Source organism: Tachypleus tridentatus, chromosome 1 (genome assembly GCF_004210375.1).
Source record: "Tachypleus tridentatus isolate NWPU-2018 chromosome 1, ASM421037v1, whole genome shotgun sequence".
Taxonomy (NCBI): Eukaryota; Metazoa; Arthropoda; class Merostomata; order Xiphosura; family Limulidae; genus Tachypleus; species Tachypleus tridentatus.
This window is the reverse complement of record NC_134825.1, coordinates 76,028,587-76,035,102: the sequence shown is the minus strand read 5'-3', so window position 1 is coordinate 76,035,102 and position 6,516 is coordinate 76,028,587. Positions and strand designations below refer to the sequence as shown.

At 28.6% G+C, this 6,516-nt stretch overlaps 1 pseudogene across 1 annotated transcript in view; it reads right to left on the bottom strand.

The window, feature by feature from the left end:
- Window positions 1-216: 216 nt before the first annotated feature.
- The window catches only part of LOC143252754 (solute carrier family 2, facilitated glucose transporter member 1-like), a 30,648-nt pseudogene continuing 24,348 nt past the window's right edge, over window positions 217-6,516 (bottom strand). The window contains exons 7-11 of the transcript XR_013029125.1: window positions 5,540-5,638; window positions 4,883-5,095; window positions 4,346-4,421; window positions 3,196-3,324; window positions 217-2,737 (exon numbers count right to left, since the gene is read on the bottom strand). The product of XR_013029125.1 is annotated as a solute carrier family 2, facilitated glucose transporter member 1-like (transcript). The remainder of the gene's footprint in view (window positions 2,738-3,195; window positions 3,325-4,345; window positions 4,422-4,882; window positions 5,096-5,539; window positions 5,639-6,516) is intronic.

Genomic DNA, 6,516 nt, shown 5'->3' with positions numbered 1-6,516 from the left:
GCATACATAATATGTATCACACAAAAACTAAGCATGTTAATTCTAGTGAGTATACAAACCAGCAGCAACAGTTTATTTACCATAGCTTTTCTTTATGTTGAATTAGCTGATTATACAGACTTCTATCAAAATTAAGTTTTAAAAACCATTTGTGCAAGTTTGTTTTATATATACATATATGTATGTGTGTTGGAACTTAAATAAAACACACTGTGATTAAAAAAAACATCCTTTCATTTATTTTTGTAAACTTTGATATAGTATTTTCCTAACTCGATCACTAAGGAAGGTAAGAACAGAGAAACTAAATGCATAACAATAGTTTCCCCACTTCAAAATCACTCACTCAACAGAATCAATTTGTTAAAACCAACACAAGAAAACAAAAACTAAATTTAAAAAAAAAATCAAATTCCATCTAATTTGCTGCCTATTTCACAGCTAAACACTTCATTACTTGCACTGCATATAAGAAGTTAAAAATAAATGTATTTTTATACAGAACTGGAAAAGTTGTGTGTAGCTTTTATGCAAGTATATGTAAATAGTACATAATGTATTTGTGTACTTATGATTTTTACAAAGTGCTGCTAGTTCTCATTAATCTTAAATGCATCTTCAGTATAAAAACAAACATCTTTCCTCAGCTTCATTGTTATGAAATCTTATACCATAAACCACAGTGCTACAACTTAATGGTTTTATTTTCTCAAAAATGCAAGAATTTGTTCACTATGCTAATATTATTCAATATTTTTACATCTATGTCTAACAGGGCAAACACTAATTATTATAATCACCTTTTTAAAACTTATGTATATATATTTGCATGCAGAATGCCTTAACTGGTGAACATTTGGAACATTACATTTAGTAATAGTAAAGCATCACAGTGACACTGCTAAAGACTTAGGTTGCATGATTCTTTTCTGCGTCACTAATATAATGTGATGTAACATCAAGTTCACGATACTACTAAATATATAATCTCACAAATCACATTTAAAATTGTTGTATATGAAATTTGGCATGAATTGTTTCATCACCCATACCACATACTAATTTAATAACTTTGTAAATATAATTAATACTAAAATACACAGATTAATGTTTCAGAGCACAGAACAATAAAATATGTCAATATATTCTTCAGCCAAAATATATTATATTAATTATTGTTTCATAAATTTCTTGAGAAAGTTGAACACGAAGGTCTAGGTGCTACATAATGCATGACTGTTGTGATACTTGCACATCTCATATCAAAGTGTGGTTAATATTTATCAAAGCAGTCTGGTGATGATACAAATGATTTGGATGGGTACCTGTCAAACTATGTATAATAGTTTAAACTACAGAACGATCAAATAATTTTAAATATACATGACTTCATTAGAGCAATTATATGTTAAAAAGAGGCCATTTTGACACACACACTGTTGGAAGAGAAACTTTGATCTTTGGACGACTATATTAGTCAGGAATAGGCAATTTGTTGTTTATATATATATTGTTCTTGTGTTTATAGAATATCCGTGTATTTTCTGGCATCATGACATGATTAATAAACATTTATTATTTACAGGAATTGGCAATTTGTTGTTTATATATATTGTTCTTGTGTTTATAGAATATCTGTGTTTTCTGACATCATGACATGATTAATAAACATTTATGATTATTTACACCAACTAATGGTAGAGGGTGTCATTATTCATTATAATTTTCTTCAAGATGCATCATGAAAATAATATAGCACCCATGTCTTGTGAATAGGTTAGTATAGTTAAAAATAAAGCTAAGTGCCAGTCTAGTATGGAATGACTAAGACATGTTTATAGTAAGTGCTCTGTCACATGCACTGAAATAATACACAAATACATCAAAAATACTTAACTTTTGAAAAGAACAAAAAAATTTCATTAAAGTAAATAATTGTATTTTTAATGTTACTATTGTAAGTCACTTAACATCTAAAAGACGTCATTGTGATGTAAAAACAGCCAAGTGCTTTTCACTAAGATAAATTATTAAATCTTTAAAAGTGATAAGATAATTGAAGACACATTCAGTCAACTTGTTACATACTGGAAATTTTTTTTTTAAGCATTGTATCTTCATTGTTAAAATTTTCCTAAATTTGCTTAATAATAAAAAAGGTTGGATGTTTTCATTTGTTTTTAATTTTGGTAATGATTTGTTGTAATAATTCAACTTGCTTAAAAAGATTTGCATTATTAGCAATTTCTAATGGATTAACTTTAGCTCAACTGCTAGAGAACTCATTTGTAATGTAATGTAAGGCTCAACTACTGGTTTAGAGAGACAAATTAGATTACAACAAAAACGAAAGAGAGAGAAGGAAGTTACATCAAGATTCAAATATACAGGATACTGTTTGCTTGCCAATTTATTGCCCAGTTCAGACACAGATGCAAGGATATGTAGCTTCTGTATATAATGACAAGATTTAAATGTCACTTATTTTTGATGTGCTGTAAGATCTAAGTGAGTTAGCTAAAGTGTTGTGTACCAAAATTCTTTCATACATATTTGTCATGCACTGCATTCAACATTTAAATCTGAAATTGTATCATTGATACATTCTCTGTCTAAAAATGGAAGTAATCTCTTCAACTGTTTTGTTTTTGGTTTCAGGAACTTTTTTATAAGTAAAAATCCAGAAGAAAGCTAATAGAACTGTAAAGACCAGGAACGTGTAATCTTTCAGAACATTCTACAAGATAAAAAGAAAAAAAATAAAGGTTAGAACCTCAAATAATCACTATGAAAAACAGAAAACCTTTAAAATTAATTTAAAAAATTCAGAACGTTTCTGTAGTTTAGAAAACCTCTGTAAAAGTGTTCTTCTGCATTACAAATGTCTTGATATTTACTAAATAAATTGTATGCAAATAAAAGCTGCTTAGAAGCATTACAAACCATTGAGATGTCACTTTTGGACTTGAATGTGACACATATTATACATATGTCAAAAACATTAAAAACAGACATGCAAAGTGTAATCTATCACTATTGATTATTAAATGCACAAGTGTTATTTTTGTAAAACATAGCTAGCATACAAGCAGTTATTTTGCTTATGTGAAGAATAAAGTGCTAAGAAAACTATACATCTAATGACTAATTAATAGCTTCAGTTGTTATCTTTATAAGTATAGAATGACTGCTTACAGCTAAAGGCAGAAAACCTAATCCCACAACAAAGTTAGCACTCCAGTTGACTGCTACTGCTATGCTGGTGGCCATACCACGTGCTCCTTGACCAAAGAGTTCACTAACCAAAAAACCAAGGGATTGAACCTGTTGTAAAGCAGTGAAAGATCGTTTGTTAAGTTGATGACAGATATGTATTACTAACAGAAGTACTTAACGTGGGGATTGAATAAAACATTAACCTAAACTAAGGGGATAATCACAAAGTATTATATTACAAATATTATAAACAGAAAATAATCAGATTGTTCAGAATCAAAGGGAACAAATATTTATGTAATATATGAACTAAACTAACCATTAGTGATGATGAGAAAACCCACTTGTAGAGAAATGTATATGTAAAACCAGCCGTTTTTACATATATAAACTGACCATTAGCATAATGACATCAAAGAAAGACAGTATGTGAAAAAGAAACATTTGTATTTTACATACAATGATTGTAAAATAATAATAATAAAACACTTGGGATCCTAAATATTTAAATGTACATATTTAATCTTGATGAATAATGGACAACATATCCAAAAAATAGAACTTGAGCCATTCTTTGTACTTTATAATCAATTTGATACTAAGGTACTATATCTTTGGCTTATACTAGTTTATATGACATAACAATTTTAACATAAGTTTGAAATTTGGTTTCATGATTCGATTTCTCAAAGAGCCAAAGCACTCAACCTCAAGTGTAATTTTATGGAAAAGAAACATTGTTTGCAAAATGTTTACCATTAGTAGCTTTTTTTATACGTTAGAAATATTAAAGGATAAAAACATTATTATAATATGATTTTGGCAAAGTAGCTTACACTTCTAATTAAACACATTTTCACTTGTAGCCACAAATTATATTTAACTTAATTTTCTATGTTACTATGGTAACTGTTAAAACACAACAAGTCTTACTCAAGTTGTGATTTGTTTTTTTATTTTATTTCATTATACATTTTATTGTGTCTTTTGTCAGAAATTTATGTTTATTGTAATTAAATCTATTAATTAATTGTACTTCCTTACAACAAGTATATTAAAAGGATAACACTAAGCAATTAACTTGTGATTTATTATATGGATAGTTCAATACACCAAAAGAAATTCTAACCTGGTCCAGTAGCAAACATCACAACGAATCCTATCACACATCCAATACTAAGGTATGATAGCCATGGTACTACTGTCTGAAATACATAGAGTTGCACTAGTTACAATACATTGTTAATAATTTTAATCAAAGATTACTTACAAGCAATCTGACAACAAAATTTATATGTTAACTTGATTTACATTTCATAAAGTTATCTGATCACATGCAAAAAAAAAACCAAAGAAAATCAGAAAAAAATACTTTTAGTTCAAAATTTGTAATATATAACAAAATTAATCAACACATACATAATTCACATCTTTATTCACAAAATACATTTTATTTCTTTAATAATGTTGTTGTGTTATAATTATGATATACAAACATTATAAAACTAAATGTATAACTAATCTATAATATCCATAACCAAACAATTTAATGTAAACTGCTATTTACATGTTACAATATTTGTTTTTTTAACAATATATAAAGTTTTAATTTATCAAACTAAGTGTTAATACTTTATGAAATAAAAGTAGCTGTTTTAGTACCCACCTTTAAACACATGCACAGAGTAAGTAAGAGAGTAATAATCCCCATACCCCCAAGACCTACAAGATGTAGTGTACGTCGTCCTGCTCTTTCTACCAAGACTAAAGAAACAACTGTCATCAGGACATTGATACTGCCCATACCCAGTGTGGCATACAGAGCAGTTTCTTTGTTCAGTCCAGCAGTTTCGAAGATTTCGGTTGAGAAAAATATGGCCTAAAATTTAATGTGATAATTCATGTTTATCAGTTTCTCCAAATCTCCAGTGATTGAGTTTCATAAGCTACTATAGCATTTTCATTGAAATTATAGTGAATCACTAACAAATATTATGACTCAAATAAAAAATAATAAAGGTAAAATTCATACAAAACACATCCTTTGATAAACATTTTCCTTCTAAATGCAAGTACTCACATAGAGATTATAAAACTAATATAATAACTTAAGTATAATTTTTTGTTTGAAGACCAATATAAATACAACATTCTTCTGAAACCATCAAATGCTTTACAGTTTCTTTTATGGGCTGTGAAACAGTAAAGAACAAGATCAGTAAGCATTTTTTTTTACTTAATATATATATATTTTTTACCATGTCTATTGATTGAAAGGTTATACTTTTCAGTCTATTTAAAATGAAATGTACTTCACACTTACAGCATTGATTCCAGAAAGCTGCTGTGATAACATTACCACAATTGAGATGATGAGTGGAGTGCGCAAGATGTGGTTGGTCCACATTTCCTGAAGAGTTACCTGAGAAATATTCCTAAATTGTAAGTTTGATATGATTCCAATGCAAAATAAATGATATCTTTTGGGATTGACTTTTAAGGAAAAGACATGTTCCTGAAGACTGAACTTAAGAAACACTTTTGAAACATACAGATAAGTTGCTTTTTAATTTTTGGAAGTGCCACAAAGTGTTGAAATATAAGAAGATTAAATTTTGTCATGTTTTGACATATTAACAGCAGAGGTGATGTTGGTTGCATATATTTTAAAAAGATATGCAGTTAAGTGGTAAAATCTTAGCATTTGTTTGAGCAGAGATCAGTTTCAATTTCTAAAATGTCATGAAGACATTTATATTAAATGAATCTAAATACATTACAACAGAATACTTTATAATATTCAATCATACATGTATAATGCAAGTAGCTAAATATTAGAACATATTTCACTAAATATAATAGCACTGTCTATTGTATGTCCATGTAGCTACTTCACAGGGTGCAGATGGTATGGAGGTTTATTAAGTCCAGCCAGGAAGGAGTACATAAAAATATTTAGTTTTGCAGTTTTTTTATGGACATTTTTTAAATTTTATTTCACAACTTCATTCTCTGTAGATGGATCTTCACCAAATTTGGTATGAAGGTTCATTGAGTCCATGGGCAGATACATGCAGATTTTGAGTTTTGTGGCTTTATAGCCATTTTTTCTTTTTTACCACTACTTTGTCTTCTGTAGATGTATCCTCACTAAATTTGGTATGGAGGTTCAAAGGGTACACAGAGAGATGCTGAATAAAAGTTTGAGTTTTGTGGGTGTTTTTCACCACTACTTTGCCCCCTGTAGATGAATCTTCATCAAATTTGGCACGAAGGTTTATTGGTCCATTCTGAAGTACA